Below are 17490 nucleotides of genomic sequence, written 5' to 3'. Positions count from 1 at the left end.
GAAGACAAAGCAAATACAATTTTAAAAACAGGATTTTCTTGAGTCTTCTGATAGTACAAAATAACAGAAAAATCTGATGAATAGGGAGCTGATTAAAATGGTATAAATATATGAAGGGATAAAAATCTGAGGAACAGTATTTTCCCAGATGGATGAAAATAAAATAAATTTAGAAAATACATGTATTCATAACTTCAAATTATTGGAAGGCAATTATGGTATTTCTGTCCCTCAACCAGACTACATTGAAGACTGAACATTTGCAGTAACTTGTATTTTTAAAATTATACTTGAGAAAAGGTAAAATAAAGTGCTCACATGTGGGGAAAAAAATGTTGTTTCCACTGAGATTGTCAGGATGTGAATCTGGAGCTTTAGGCACCCATTTTGCCTACTGTATACACAAAAACCTATCTGAAGAATGAAATCAAGCAGGACAGGACAAGCTAAGCTGAAAGATAGACAATTTGGGATAGAGATGGGCCCATATTATATCATTTGTGTCCTGGATCTAGCCATGTCTAAAGCCAGCTATATTCCTGAAGTTTCTTTTTATAATCTGTAGAAGTTATAGATGGATTGCTTTCACTTACAACCAAATGTTCTGATTCAACGTCACCAAACTTATCAACTTACCCCAAATCTCTAAGTTAGAAAGAGGATTTCCCTCTTTCTGTGAATGAAACCATAATTGTCCCTACCATTCAGGCTCAAGAGTACAAAAGCATCTATTTATTCAGTCAGCCACTAAATATCATTATTCTATCTTCTTACATCTCTTCCTTTTGTCCTTACCAATAACATTTTCACCACTTTAATTCTGATCTTCTTTATTTCTCTCACTTAGCAATAATGTTATATGTAATACATCTGAATTATCACCTTCTCTTTGAAATCTTTTCTTATCTGCCCTGGCCAAAATAATCCCCTCACTCTGCTTTTTCCTCTCCTTTTCTAACTTTCTTCACCCCCACTCTCCTACAACCATCTTGAGTCAGCTCAGGTACAATCATTTCCAGGATGCTATACCTAAATTGACTTCTCTTCTCACAGGTGGTGCCGAATGTCCTCTTCAATGATATCCCTGCACCCTATGCTTACCTCCTTCAAAGTTTACCCCAGCCTAAGTCAAAATTAACCAAATTATGTCACTAGCCTTAAAAGTTTTTCAAGGGAAAGATCACTGTTAAATGGATTATCGGTCCAGTATGTAGTAGAAGCTCAATAAATGCTTTTGAGCTTTTAAAGTGAATTGTGTTTCCTTCATCCTTGTGTCTCCATCATTCAGCACATGTGAAACACAGAGTAGCAGCTAGATTCTGGTTTGGGCTGGATACGTGAAGAGTCTTCTGCAACAGGCTGAATGTGTCCCCCGAGGAAATTCAAATGTTGAAATCCTAACCCTAACATGATGGTACTAGGAGGTGGGGCATTTGCAAGGTCATTATGTCATAAGGCTAGAGCCTTCATGAATGATGGGATCAGTGCCCTTATAAAAGTGATACTACAGAGTTCTTTTGTTATATTGAAGATACAATGAGAGGTTGGAAGTCTGCAACCCAGAAGAGGTCCTTCCCAGCCATGCTTGCACCATGATCTCAGACTTCGAGTCTCCAGAACTGTGAGAAATAAATTTCTATTGTTTATAAGCCACCCAGGCTATGACACTTTGTTACAGCAGCCCAAACACAGAAGACACCTCCTCATCTCCAGTCTGACTATAATTCTATCCACCCAACTCACCATTAAAGATTAATCTTGGCTCACAAACTTACTTGGTGGTGATTCCAAAAATGCTTTCATTAGCACCCTATATTGCCTTTGCCTTTCTTCCTCACCCACCTTATTTCTCAAAACTAAGTTTGAATTTTCTCTGTGCTTGCTTGCTCCGTAATACCACCATCAACATTTACCTAATCATACCATATGTCTCCATTATAATCTAAGGTTGTCTGATCCCAGCCGGGTGTTCGGCATTGCTTGGCACCTCTCACATTTATCTTCAGCTGACCCCTATCAAATTCCCCCACTGCAGCTGCTACAGAGTTTTTCCACTCTCCTTAAGCCCCAAATTCCACCCTTATTCCCCACATGCTCCTCTCCACATGTGAAAGATCTCCTCTTCCACATAACTCAGGATACAATATTACAACCATGAGATGAGACTAGGCTTTCTTCATCCTCACCTCAAAACTTTTCTATCCTTTTATACAGCCCTTCTCAGCTCATGCGCCAGTGAAAGAACTACACACCCTCCCTTGCAAAGCCAAATTCTCTGTTCATACTATACCAGTGATTTAATTTTTCTACCACTCTTTGGTTCCTTCTCTTCACCACACAGGAGTGCTTCAACTTCCTCTTTCTAAAGAGTTAATATTTCATTATTACTTAATGTTTGTTGAGCATTTACAATGTGGCAGGGCCACTGTAAGCAGTTCACAGCAATCATTTTATTTAATCTTGACAATAACCTTTGATGTTTTGGGTAGCATATCCCCTGTTTTACAGATTAGGAAACTGAGGCCAGTATTGGGAAATTTGCTTAAGGTCACACAGCTCTCTATCTCCGTAAACAACTCGAACTTTTCTAACAAGTGTTCTAAATTTAATTCTTCTCCCTTATTTCCTGCCTCTCTAGCTCTGTGTTTCTGTGTAATAGGTCCAAAACCTTCACTGCCAGGCCAATCACAGCAACTTACAGCTGAGCGTCTCTGTTCTATCAAAAAGGACAGAACATCCATCTGTACACTGTACACACAGACGCATACAATAGCACTACCACAATCCTTTAAAAGACACTTGTTGAAATGTTGAAAAAATTAATCCAGCCGTTAGGAGAATGATATTTAAAAAACAAAACACTACATAGCAGCATTGCCCTTTTCTCTTTCTCTCAGCTGCCATCATCACTTTTATAAATTTCCAAGCACAAAGTGTTTAGAATTACCCAAAAGAAATGAAAGCACCGAGGAGGTTTCCCTGGGTTTGAGAAGCACTCACAGCCTCAATATTTTTCTTCAGTTTCTTAACCTAATCCCCTGGTCCACAGTTTGGCACAGGTCCCATGGCATTCAAGAAGAATTCTGTTCAAAACAAGAGGGACAAGATCAGGTCCAGAAAGGAAGAGCTCGCAACATTATCCGCTCAAGAGCTTCCCCATCAGAAAGGCCAGGCCGACACCAGGTCAGCTGCAGAAACAAACATTTCTTCCACTGACAAGTGTTTAATTGGACATTTTGAAAATCTAATGTCATGTATGCAGATGCAAATGTTTGAAGAGTTGTTTACAGTGTCGTTTGTGCCAGACAGGCCCCAATGCCAAGCCAGCACACAGCCTCCCATTCTTCTGCTGGGCTCGGCTTCTAAAGATGTCTCAGGGCTCCCTGAGCCTTGTAAATTTCCACATCCACAGACTTATCTCTGTTTCCAAAGCAGAGTCCTTCTTCCCCCTTCCATCCTGGTCCGTCCTTCTTCTGCCAATCTCTGCAACTGCCTGCTCTGGGTCAAAAGGCTTTGGAGAAGTGATTTGTGAAGTGATTACTCCAGCTCTAGAAAGTATAGTGTTGAAGTTTTAGTCATTGTTGAAAAACTAACAAAAAGAAAATGCCAGACTCTAGATCCCTGCCCAGAAATCAGGTCTTAGGTGATGCAATTATTTCAAGAATTAGTCAAAAATAAAAATCCTGCCACTTGTTTTGCATTTGATAAGTTCAGTTCTTATGCAATGGTCTTCGCTGTATAAAAGCCATAAAAATTGTGATCGTTTATTAATGAGTTCATTCACTTATTCATACCACAAACATTGATTAATTACCTACCATGCCTACAGCAACTGCAAATATTTCCGATATACAGAAAGAAGGAATATGTCATCCCTGGCCTCAGGAAGCTAGTGAAAGAGGACGGCAAATGACTGTCATACGTAAGGAAATAAATTCTCATGTACTTACAATAAAGTAATGATAAAGTACAGCAGGATTATCACAGGAGAGAATAAGGAAGAAATAACAGAGAAGATGGTATTTCAGCTCAACCTTAGAGGATAGATTCATTTTCATTGCTATATAGTGGGAAGGGTGTTTCTCATTAAAGAACAACGATGAGCAAAGGTCTGAACATTTATAATATATTCCCCAGAAATGGTAAAAAGTCTAGGGAAGCTGGGGTGTTATAAAGCACTAGGAAGAAATTTAAATACACACACGTGCACACACAACAAGTGTATTTCCAGTCTCTTTTCACACTTACTCAGGGCCTACAGTCAGGGGGTACCTAGGAATGAGTATTTTTTAAACTCTTCCCAGGTCATGATGTACACTCATGAGACTGGATACATATATATACAGAATAAATGGAGAAATACGGGAGGAGTTACAGGCTGAACTGTGCCCTCCCCACCCCCACCACCAAAATGCATACATAGAAGTCCTGTTCTAACCCAGTACCCCAGAAAATAACTATATTTGGAGGCAGGGCCTTTAAAGAGATCATTAAGTTAAAATGGGGGCATAAAGGTGGGCCCTGATACAATCTGACGGGGGACCTTATAAGAAGAGAAAATTCAGACACACAGATAGACCAGGGATATGTTGAACAGAAAAAAGCTTTTGTGAGGAAACAGCAAGAAGAAAACATCTGCAAGTCAAGGAGAGGGCCTGGGAAGAAACCAAACCTGCCGGCACCTTAATCCCAGACCTCCTGCCTCCAGAACCACAAGAAAATAACCTTCTGCTGTTTAAGTCCCCGAGTCTGTGTATTTTGTGATGGCAGCCCTAGCAACCTAACACAGGAAGTGAATACACCATGAATGCACCCAGATTTTTAAGAATCTTAAATGCCATACTAGGTGTTTAGACTTTATTCCATAGGCAATTTCTCCAACCTGAGGCCTTTTGAAAAGGGAAGTAATATGATTCAGCCTATGATCCAACTCTTGAGGCAGAGTGGAGGATAAAGAGGTTTAAAAGATTCTGCCTGGCAAAGGCAAGAGACAATATGGGGTATGACTAGGGCAATGACAGGAAGGATGGTAAGAGGGGGAGACAGAAAAATTTAGGAGCTGTAACTGATAGCCATAAACAGCATTTGCTGGCTTATTAATTTTGGAGGATGAGGAAAAGGGTTAACTCCCTTTTGAGCCTGTTCTGTACCCTGTATTTCAGACACATCACATTACCTACAATCCCACTGATTGAGGTCCCATTAACCACAGGACAAAACACAGAGAGAGCATATTTGGGGATGCAACTGATGAGTTAAAAACCAGAGAAGAGAAATCAGAGAGAATTCAAGTGTGGAGATGAAGATCTCTTGAGTACAAAGGAGCTCCTTAAAGCCACAGGTTAAGGACATCATTGCCCTCACTTCGGATTTCAGCCCCAAAACATAAGAGCTTGAAAGTCATCAGTCCTGTCCTTACACAACAACAAATGAAACTAAACAAACTGAAAACCAACAACTTTCCTGGGACCTCGCAGGGAACTACAGATGCAGAGTGAACCACCACTCTGAAATGCTGAAGAGACAGATAAAGCCCAGATCTGATCTACTCACCTGGAGCAGAAGCCACCGGAGCCATAAACTGGTAAGGATACCGATGTGGTCATTTGGACAGACTGCTGGACACTGAGTCTGGACTACCATGACAGTGGGAAACACGTCAGGTCACGGTGCTGGTCAGGTTGAGGGCACAGGGGATTCCAACAATTTTGGATAATCATAAAACAAGTATGACTACGGAGCAAAGACAGAAGGGAAACTAAACTACCAACTAATAACTAATAAAACAAATAACAAAGTGGCTGATATTGACTGAGCACTTACCATGTGGCAGGCCTGTCCTAAATATTTACATTTCTTAAGCCTACAACAAGCCTGTAGGAAAATGCACTATTTTTCTATTGCTGCTGTAACAAATTACCACAAACCTGGTGGGTTAAACATCATAAATTTTTAAACTACAGTTCTGTAGGTCAGAAGTCCAACACGGGACCCACCAGGAAAAAATCAAAGTGGTGGGAGGGCTGCATTCCTTTTAGTGGCTCTAGCAGGTAACGTTTGTCCTTCCCCAGCTTCGTGTGGCCACCCACATTCCTTGTCTCATGGCCTCCTTCCGCCATCTTCAAAGCAGACAATATTGCATCTCCCTAGACAGTCTTCCACAGTCCCATCTCCCTAACTCTCTGACTCTTCTTCTGCACCTTCTTCCACTGGTAATTGGGCCTACCCAGACATTCCAAGATGATCTTCCTACTGTCAGGGTCAGATAATTAGCGCTCTTATTTCCATCTGCAACCTTATTTTTCCTTTGCCACATAATCTATCACATTCACAGGTTCCAGGGAATAGGACATGGACACAAGCAGTTATAATTATTATCTTCACGTTACAAATGAAGAAAATGAGGCATAGAGATCCTATGTAATTGGTCCAAGGTCATACAGGTGTTGGTGGCAGAGTTGAAATTTGAACACAGGAAACTGACCCATATGCTTCACCATTAAACTCCAGAGAACATGGGCGCTACTGACTGATTTAAGTGATACCCTAAAATTTAGACTGAGTAGGTAATGAAATGTCAGAATAGTGCAGACTGCCAGGATTTGCCCTCTGCATCTCAAAGAACTTAACTAGGGTTGGTGACTCTCCAACGGCCCCTGGTTTTCTGTAAACTTTAGCTCAGAAAAGCTAATAAAAAGAAAAACCCTATAAAAGCACAGCCAGATGTTTGAGATGGTAAACTTTTCAATATAATACACATAGCATTAATGATTTACAACACTTAATCAAATATAACAAATGCATCTTCAGATTAGTCATAGATAACACAGACCCAATATATTTTGATCATGGTAACAGAATCTCAAAATGATGTTCTGGGCACAAAAAGGATGAATATATATAAAGGTGGAAGATGAGTATGTGAGTGCCTTGACAGCATCACGAAAGAGATAGGATATTTTCTTTCTGTCATTTCAACCTATTCCCAAGCTAACTGAAAACATGGGCTAAACCAGAGGACTGAGACACTAGGCCAGCAAGACTCTAGAATTCACTGCAATCTCCATTTGACTTTTTTCCAACAACCTTTCATAAATGTTCCAAGGAAGAAAAGAATTTTCCACAAATAATAGAATATATGTATACACATATATAATAAAAATAAGAGAGATATAATGTGTACATATATACATCACACAAATATATATTCACATATAAATAATTATATTATCTTATTAAGTGTGTCATATTATTGGAACTTCTTATATCCCTGTTCATCCTTGTGAATTATATTCTTCAACTTAATTAATTACATTATTCAAATCTTATCATTTGTCTTTTGTGTCTACTTCATTTACCATCTAACAACAGATCTTAAGACATTCCTTTTTTTTTATTAAGATTTTATTTATTTGTCAGAGACAGAGCGCATAAGCAGGGAGAGCAGCAGGCAGAGAGAGAAGCAGGCAGGACTCGATCCCAGGACCCTAGGATCACAACCTGAGCTGAAGGCACACATTTAACCTTAACCATCTAAGCCTCCCAGGCATCCCAACCTTAAGGTACTCCTACAAACTGGTCGTCCTCTCACACTTCTGACCATTTCCTTTATATATTTTGAGGATAAGTATTCTAAAATGCTGGCCCATAAAAAGTCACAACTATTCTGTTTTCCTTACAGCTTTTATTTTTCATCAACATAAAACAACCTAGATCTAGTATAATACTCTTTCCTTGGAATTATACCTGATTTCATCTTAATAATGATATAGAATTCAAGGCCCATAAGAGTCTCTGGTTTCCCTAAGTGGGCCCATTCTGTTTCCATTTACACTCATGATTGCCTCTTATGCGTCCCACCATCAGACCAGGGCAGTGGCAGTTGAGCTTCGCCCTACCTAATGTCCTACTTGTCCATGCTTTGTAAGCAGTAAAGGATTCAACGGCAAATCATTATGTGCAAAGGCCTTTAGTGATTAATGGATCCAGTTCCAGATCCCCGTTTCTTCCATACATGATACTCAAGTTAGAAAGTCTTCAACATATAATACAATCAACATAGACATAGCGTCCTGCCGATCGATGTGTCTTGCTTTAAGCAAACCCCATATTTCAAAGTCTGGATTTCTCTAGACAATATATTAAGTAGTGATTAATTGTTCACTTTTTAAAGGAGTTATTTGCCTCATGGAAGATTTAATCGTAAGACATATTGTAGATTCTCCTACCGCAGTGAAAGTTCATTAGATTTCCACAGATATTCTATGCAACCATTCACGACCATCCCCACAGTATACAGCAGAATTGGTGCTAAAGATGCTTCCTATCACTGCCCCCCTCCTGAGATATCTTGGCTTTTTGGCCTTCAAATATCACCTGCTTTACTTTTACATGATGTAACATAGTGGGGTGTGCGGGGAGACGCACTACAAAAGGTCAGAGTTTCAAGGCAAAGCAAGGCTCTAATACAATACACAGAGCAGTTGAGTGGAATTCAGAAGGCTCGGTGCTCTTGCCAGCCAGGGGAGCCAGGGCAATCTACAGTCTGCTTAATACCCAGATTTGTAGTTTCTAAAAGAAAGGTAATTGTGCCTGGCTGCACCTACTTCTGAGGGTTCATATAACAATCAAATGTAAAAATCCTTCTTAAATATCAGGTGGAATGCTAATATATTCTTTTTTCCAAACAAGTCTAATGCCACAACACTGAAAGAATGTTGTATCAATCTACCTTTTTCTTTGGTCACAACTATTTGTCAGAGAACTCATTAAATGTTCAGAGAGTTCCTCCTAATCACTACCCTTCTCATTCTATCTGACTCTACCTCTTTTATTCTTCCCTTAGTTCAAAGCCTCCCAACACTTTCTCTGCAAAGATCAAACCCTTGGTCCAGCACCTCGGAACAATCTCCTATTTGTCTCTTCCTGACAAGCTCAGTAAGAGAAGAAACCAAAGCGTGTGATATTCTTACCATTAAAGAAGTACCGTTATTTGGAAGAGCCAGCTCATATTTCTTCTCTGTATTCCAAGTCTCCCTACACCTGTGTGAACAGAGATCTGTCCTCCTGGCTACACTCCTGCAGTTTGCTTATCTTTGTTCCTCTGAGCCACTCCTGTCTAGTCGCTCTATTTGGGTTTCTTCTGATGGCTCATAGTAATCCCTTATGCTCTGAGTGTCCAGCTTCTTTTCCTTCCCTGGAACTTACATAAGAATTGGAGTTCCAACAAACACATGGAATACGAGGCAGGGATCATTAGCCAAGTCCAGTGCATTTTTATTTTTGTTTTTGTTTATCCTTCTTTTTAAGAGATTTGTCGAATTGATTTTTCTTTTCAGACTGAGGACCCTTGGTGACATTCGGCAGGTCTCGACTGTATGATGTGGCAGTGCAGCCACAGCCAAGGCTGTTTGCCAGGAGCCTCCTGGCTGTTCCACAGTTGCCTCCACTCACGGTCTTTCTCCTAAAACCTCCTCTTCTCATATTAGTCTCTTCAGTGACATTCCCACTCTCGCAGCCAAGCAAATCCCAAACCTCCGCATTATTTTCGCCCTTATTTCCCATATCCAGCCGGTCATTAAATCCCGCCTTCTCTACTACCTGAATATCCTTCAAACCTGTGTTAGTTTAGACCCTTGCCCTATTTCATAGCAACGGCATCCTCATGGTCTTCCAGCCTCCTGGCTTTTCCATCTCCAGGTCCCCCAAAGCATTACTGCTGGAGCTATTCTCGAAAGAAAATCCAATCATAAAACTCCTTTAGTAAAAATTCTGCTTGGAAAAAACTCTGAAACAGGTGATCCATGCTGTGAAAAAGTCAAGATAACATGGCCCCACTCTCACAAGACCTCTCTACTGCAGCCACATAGAACTCCCCTCCCCTCTCTCTGGGAGGGCCATGCTCATACCCGCTGCCTCCCAGTCCTTACCAACGTGGTTCTCTCTGCTTGGAATGAATATCCTTTCCCCTCCTCTTGGCCCTCAGCCTCCAAAATCAAGTTCAAAACTCACCCGCCCTCTGAAGTCTTCCCCATCTCTATCCATATGTCTTTGCTAGGAGAATGAATGCCCCCACTGTAACATCACCCTGTGATGTAATTATCTGTGGAATGGTCACTTTGCTAATTAAACTCAGTATGTTGTTCACCTTAATCTGGCACACAGTATACACTCAATAAATGGCCACTGAAATGAACATGTGCTAAATAAAATAATAACTAAAGAAATATTCCAGAGACCTAGAAGCACATGGGTCCTACTTCTTGGCTGCATTAAAGAAACAGGGCCCAGGAATAAAGAGAAAGGACTAATAATCTGACTGAATCAAACACATGAATGGGCTGTTTGTTTTTAAAAGCTAAGTGGTTTAGGGAGGGTAAGGGGAGAAGAAAGCACATTTTAAAGCTGTAGCTCCAGGGCAAGTAATAAAAATTGTTGCTTTAATGTTTTTTTCATAATATTGTGAGCAATGGGAAGGTCTATTCTATCACACCAGCCTTCCGGGCAGAAAGTTTCAGCCTCCTGAGCTAAATCAAACTGGCATCTTCTCTTAGTTTTTCAAGCAGCCACGATAGGTCTCTGCCTTCCATGAAGCTAAACTTGACTGACAAAGACGGAACAAAACAATTTCCCACTTATTTTACGGGCCCTTCTTTTCCCTCCCTTGCTCTCGTCAATTACTTATAACGGTGCTACATTCTTGTCCCTAGATTACAGGAATATAGTCATTGTACTTTTTCTGTAATAGGAGTTGTTCTTATAAAGGAGGCTGGGAGGCAAAGCCTAAACAAGGACACAAAGCTAGCACAGGAAATAATAATCTCTATACTCACAGTTCAAAGCTCTTAAGCTGATGCTAGCTCTTGATGTCACCCATTTTACACTCCTTAAATTGGTTAAATCTGAACATGTTTAAAACGAGGATGCATATGCATTTAGGTCAAAGTATCAGAGTCTACCAGAGTCCCAACAGAATTCAGTAATTTTCAAAATGATATAGCAACTGATTCTCTATAATTCAGTCTTAATCATTCCCCCCCTAAGCTCCCACCCCAAATCCATTTACCCACAATGCCCCAGACTTATGTATACATATCCCAAACATACATAGAGACCTCATTTTCTAACATCACACAGACTCTCTTAGCAGAGATTGCCTATGCTTCTGGCAGAAACCGTGCCTCCAACTGTCTATAATTTGAGTACTTGACTTTCCCATTTTCCAAGCAGTTTCTGTTTAGGAAGGTTGAGTGGGGATGGCAATAGTACCTAGCTCTTGGGTTTGTAGTAAGGATTAAATGGGGCAATATAAGTAAAAAGACTAAAGATAACAGCGCTTGCCGCATGGTCAGTGCCCTATAAATATCAACTTTTGTTAAAGTCCATGCCTGAACAACACATGACCTCATAAATGGCTCTTTGGGAAAAGAGTTCAAGAAAGTTGGTCTTTTTCACCAAGTACCACTTTTGGACCCATTTCTCCCAACAGACTTGAAGTAACTGAAGTAGGTAACATTAATTTTCTTTTACTTAACACGTTTGGGACTTTGTATTTGTTAAATGTAGCATGCAAAAAATATTTTAATATGTTTGTAAAATGACTTTTTAAGTGCTATTAAAAAAAATCTCTAAGGCCCTTCCAGCTCCAAAATGTTGTGATCTATAATAACTAATTTCAAATGCATGCAAATTAATAGTGATACAATTCCCCAGATACACTGGAGATATATGGCACTGTCAGGCTGTGCTGCATTGGAAACAAGCTAGACCCAGACCCAGGAGCCTCCGGCAATGCGGAGGAAAATCTTGCCTCTCCTTCTCCCTACCAGCCCGGAGTCTATTATTCTCTTCTTGAGCTCCCAGATTCTTTTTCAGCAGATGTGGAGAAGAATAAGGAATGAGCTGTAATTTGCAGAGAAGAAAGTAGGGCCAAGATTCTACAGAATCCTGAACAGATAGGCTGAAGTGAGCTGAATTCCATGAAGTCATGGACTATATCTCACCTTTAGCCACTGATGAAAGAGAATCCTAGAAATCTAATTCAGGAAGGTAATTCACCAACCCTCCCTCATCTTGGGAGATTAAGAAACTGAGACCTAAAAAGATCAAATGCCAAGTCCAAAGTCATCTAGCTTTTCTGGAACTCAAGTCTGGAAACCTGCAGGGCTGATGTGGTGACCAATAGTATTAAAGCGGTCTCAGCCTATGTTACTTCCAAAGCATCTGCAGAGATAAAAGTCGTTTTCCTCTCTGGGCTACATTCAGTCACTCACAAATCAGCTAGTACCTATCTCAGGAAAACAAACAAGATTCTTCCCCAACTTGAATTCAAGAGAAATGTCTGATTTGACAAACAAGTTTCTAAAAGCTAAGTCATGTATTTCTACCTTTTGATTTTACCCTTATCTTTCAGGAATACAGTAAATACTATTACAGTGACAAGGATTCTTCAAAAGTCCGCAGCAGAAAACAAAACACAAGCAAGAAAAAGACTAGGCATACCTCAAGCAACACATTTACAAAAATCTACCCAAACTGGGAATATGAGGGGGCGCTTCTGGTGCTTATTTTCTTTAAAAACAGCAAAAAATAAAGCTCCTTGCAAGTGAATGGCTCGGTTTACATGAGTGCAACACTAGCACAACTTTTTGGAAAACCATCCAGCTGTAAGCCTGGGTCCTCACTGCCTCCACTCTGCATTTGCCTTCCTTCATGGGCACTCATTCACTTACTCAAGGAAATTCTATCCTGGGCACGGGCTCGTCCCTTCAGTTGCTTAGGGCGTACCCCCGAGTCCCTCCCCAGCCAGACAGGTTCTGCCTTCCTGGAAACCGGGAGTCTGAGCGGAGCCTAGGCGTGCACCCCAAAAGCGAAAGCACAAGCTAAAGGCAGAGAAACACTTCAGAGGAGCTCGGCTAAAGCGGGTCCGGAGGCCTAGGGGAACCGGGAGCCCGTTCCAGGTCGCGGGTAGGGCAGCCCCGCGGCCTGGGGCTGGGCCCCGACGCGTAGGGCGGGGGGGTAGGGGGGAGCCGCTCGGGCCCAGCCACGGCCGCCCTCGCAGCCGTTCCGTCGTGTCCTCCTCCCTCCCGACGCCGGCACTCGGCTTCCCGTTTCTGGGCCCGGTCCGCCCTCGTCACGGAAGCCGCACCGCCCGCCCGTCTCCGGTGGCGTCCCAGCCCCCTTGCCCCCCCGCCAGTCGCTCCCACGCAGGAGCGACTTAAAAAGCCATCCCTGCGGCCCGCAGTCGCTCAGCCCGCCCGCGGGAAGAGCCCGGGCCTCGACCCCGCCGCGAGCGGGCACGGGGGTGCTGCGGCGAACGCACCTGTGGGGCCCCTCGGGGGGTGGGGGGCGGCGGCGGCGGCGGTACCCCGGTACTCCGGGCCAGACTCGCGGCCCCGCTTTCAGGTGGCGGTGGCCACACTCCGGACGCGCCCGCCGGGAGCCCTCCGCGCCGTCTAGTGACTGCGGCCCTGCCCCCGCCCTGCCCCCACTGCGCCGCGGCGCCCAGGCCAGGCGGGGCGGGCTGGAGGGGCTGGGGGGCACGGGAGCCGGGGGGGGGGGGGGGGGGGGGGGCTGGGCTACAGGGGACTGCGGCGGAGTGGGGGGGGAGGTCACGGGGGCTCGCTAGGGGGCCCCTGAGGCTCAGGTGACTGGAGGGCTCACCTTAGTTCCTGCGCCCGTCGGAAAATTGGGTTACTCGCTGGGCCCTCGGCCCCTGGCCCTTGCTTGTTTATGGAGGGATGGGGGAGACTCAGGAGAGTGTTTCCGAAAGTGTGTAGCCTCAGGTCAGGGGAAGCACTTGGCAGAGGTGACATGTGCTTGAATGAGTGGCTGTGCAGCTAGGGGAAGGACGGGGCAGTGAGGCTGAAAGAACATAACAGGTTAGGGTCTGTCTCTGAGCCTGGCAAAAGGAAGTCTGGAAATCCCATGCTTTGATGCCGGACACTGATTCTTAAACCGTTTTTTATTCTCCGGAGGCCGGGGTGGCTCAGTCGTTAAGCACCTGCCTTTGGCTCTGGTCAGGATCCCAGGGTTCTGGGATGGAGCCCCGCACAGGGTTTCCTGCTCAGTAGGGAGTCTGCTTCTCCCTCTGCCTGCCTCTCCCCCTGCCTGTGTGTTCTCTCTCTCTCTCTCTCTCTCTCTCTCCCTCCCCTCCACTCTGGCAAATAAATAAAATCTTAAAAAAATAAATAAATAAACAAAAAAATGTCGTTTTTCTCCCATTTGGCTCAGTATAGGATTGCTAGAGAGGCGGTGGTGATGGTCATGGAGGACATGACCCAAGCTGGGAGATACAGAAGAGTCGATTCTATCAATTTATGCATTATTTGTAGGAGGGTGCCCCAGAACAAAAGACACTCATCAGATCACCTGGTGTAGTTATCTCAACAAGTCCCATGCATTCCTGGTCACAGAGTGTGTGCTCAAGTATTTTCAACGTTTTGTGTTTTGATAAATTTTAATTTCTTTGTTTAACCACACTCTTATCAAATACAAACAGTTATCTTTGTGAAACACGGAGCAATTCAGGTCTCTCCTCTTAACCAGAAAAAAAAAAAAAAAAATCTTTTAAATAAAAAAAAGAGAAAAACCACATGCTCCCTGGGGGAGAAAGTATAAAACGTGCAATGTCCATTTACCTATATATGCATAACCCTCAGTTACTAATCTCTGTCAACTTTTGTTAACCCTGTTGCCCACGGAATAAAGTATGAACTTAGAGACATTCAAGTTTCCAAGAAGTTCCCCAATGTGATCCTGGCCCACTCTTGCAGGTTCATCTCTTGGTGCTATATCCAGACTCACTGAATTACTTTTTTCTCAGACTATCTGGGGCAAACGACAAGTTTTATTACTTCTAATCAGTCATGGACTGTTATTTTTGTTAGATACATTAAAAACTTGCTACAGGGTCACCTGCTCAGTGGGTTAAGTGAGTGGACTCCTGATTCTGGCTCTGGTCATGATCTCAGGGGTCATGAGAATCTGCCCCCCAACTTGGGCTCCCCACTAAGCAGGGAGTCTGCTTGAGGATTTTCTCCCTCTCGCTCTACCATTCCCCGCCCCTCAGCTTGCTCACATTCTCTCTCTCAATTAATCAATCTTCAAAATCTTGCTCGAAAAAGTAGAAACAAGGCACAAAAACTACAAGCCACAGTTTTCATTATGAGTATACAACAAGTATACAAGTATAAAATTCCTCCATCAATTTGTTTTTGTTTTCTTCTAACTTCTGAATATTTACTCTCAATATCTATATTTATCTCATTATGGAACAGTTCACCAACTGGCAGTGATGATCAGCTGGCACTGACTTGCTGTTCTTTAACTGTGTCAGATGCTTTTCAATTCCTGGGTCTTTTCTCACGTTATTCCTTTAGTGCTGAGCAAAGTCCTTCTCATTCAAAGTTCATCTCGTAAGGTAATAGTAATAATAGCTTAATATTTATTGAGTGCTCTATGCTAACTAAGACTTTTCATGCATTAACTGTGAATTTTTATCAACCCTCTGAGCTACGTGGTATTATTATTGTCACTATTATTATTATTATTATTATTATTATTATTATTATTTCCGCTTTACCAAGCAGGACATTGAGGATTAGAGAAGTCAAATCACACAACTAGTAAGGTGCAGGGTCAGCATTCTAAGCTGAGCCAGCCTGATTCCAGAGCCCATGCAGTCAGCCACGATGCTGGGCCTTCCTCCAGAAACCTCCCATTTGCTTTGGAGTTAATCAGTCCTTACTTGTACTTCTACAATATATTTTTCCATGTTGGTTTTCTTTCATATCTATTTCCTATACTAGGCTTTAAGCTTCTGACTACAGTGACATTTGTGTATGTCCATGGCTCTTAGGGTTGCTTTCTCCAACTGGAACACCCTTTATGCCCTCAGTTCTGCTCATAATAACCGCTGGAAAATAAGCTCCTCCTTATCTTCGTATTACCATATCTTTTGTTACAATTATTTATGTCAGCATCCCTGGTAGGCCATAGGTACCCAGGACATTCAGCTATCTTATCAAAGGTGTTTTTATTTATTTAATTAACAAGCATTTTCATAGCACTTATGATATGCCAAGTACTGTTCTCAGAGCTTTACAATCTCATAAACAGCCCTACGGGGTAGGTATTATTTAATGCCCATTTAACCCAGGAGGAAACTGAGGCAGAGTGAAATTACTAGTAAGATGCCAGGAAGCATTCTAAGCCAGGCAACCTGGCTCCGGACTTGATTTCTCAACCATCATGTTATACTGATTTTCCACTACACCAGGTGGTCTTCCTGCTGAAAACACTTCAGTGACTTGCCCTCCTCTTAGGATAAAAGGGAAACTCCTGAGTCTTAGCTGTGCACCTGCCTCTCCCGCCAAGCTTCCCAGCTTCCTTCTAGCCACACTTGTCCACTCTCCCTTGCTCCTGAGGTTCATACTCTTTCTGAACACAGCACATGTTGTTCCTCCGGCCTGGAATGCTGTTCTCTCACCTTGTTCGTTCTTCAATCCAAAGTTATCCTTCTGATTTTAGCTCAGGAAAAATCTTCTTAGACTAGGCCAAATATCCTCAGACATGGTAAAGCATTTTTTGTTTTTAACATAATTATTTTATATTTTATGTGTGACTATTTGACTAAGGTCTGTCTCCTCCTTTCAACACTATAAGCCCCATGACTCGAGAACTATCTGACTGTCCCACCTTTAAATCCTCAGCTACTACAGTGGTATCTGACACGGAGGTAGCAGTGGGTAAATATACACTGAATAAATGAAGAAATAAATAATAGTCAGAGTGTTATGAAAACTTAGGAGGATCACAGTACTGTGCTGCTAAATATTTACCAACCAATTAAAAAAAATTAAAAAGACCTGATTCGTATCATTTGCCAGCTTCTATTGCGTGAATACTCCCTCCATGGTCAAGAGCGTCACACGACGCTGGACGCTGGAAATGGGAAGTCATGTGAGCACTTGGCTTTGAGGGGTTGTACCCCTTGGCTCCAGCACCATCACTGGATGGACATCAAAGTAGTGGGGGCAGACACAGGCCCACCCAGCCCAGGAAAGCTGCTCAGGGATCGAAGCTGGGATTTGACATATGAGTAGAAGACAAGATTGGGAGGTAGACACATGTGTGGCACAAACAACTGACAAGGCCTATGGGGGTGGGAGAAGGAAAGGAGAGTTCAGTGCAGCTGCCCTGTACGTTGGGAAAGAGTGAATCGTGGTAAGGTTCAGACTTTTTCCTTCTGGGAAGCACCACACTGGCTTAAGGGGGTCAGGGCGATGATGAAGTTAGCATTCTGGAGAGATCACTCTGGGGGCCATTCCCCAAGCGGCTGGGTGTAGTATAGCCACAGAAAAGAGATGTTGATGAACAGAATTAGGACAGAGATGAAGAGAAAGTGTGGATAGCTATGAAAGAGGGCCGGAGAGAGGGTATTTTGCACGGAAATAGGGGCAACAGCGCAATCTGGTCGTGAAAAGACCA

At 42.8% G+C, this 17490-nt stretch overlaps 1 protein-coding gene across 3 annotated transcripts in view; it reads right to left on the bottom strand.

Annotated features, from left to right (window-relative positions):
• CPQ (carboxypeptidase Q) overlaps positions 1-13437 on the bottom strand; it is a 449400-nt gene extending 435963 nt beyond the window's left edge. For all 3 annotated transcript variants that reach the window (XM_032316614.1, XM_032316615.1, XM_032316616.1), the window contains exons 1-2: positions 13322-13437; positions 2948-3083 (exon numbers count right to left, since the gene is read on the bottom strand). The gene's annotated coding sequence lies outside the window, so the exon portion shown is untranslated. The remainder of the gene's footprint in view (positions 1-2947; positions 3084-13321) is intronic.
• Between the last annotated feature and the right edge of the window lie 4053 nt (positions 13438-17490).

Source organism: Mustela erminea, chromosome 16 (assembly GCF_009829155.1).
Source record: "Mustela erminea isolate mMusErm1 chromosome 16, mMusErm1.Pri, whole genome shotgun sequence".
Taxonomy (NCBI): domain Eukaryota; kingdom Metazoa; phylum Chordata; class Mammalia; order Carnivora; family Mustelidae; genus Mustela; species Mustela erminea.
This window is presented reverse-complemented; position numbering and strand designations above follow the sequence as displayed.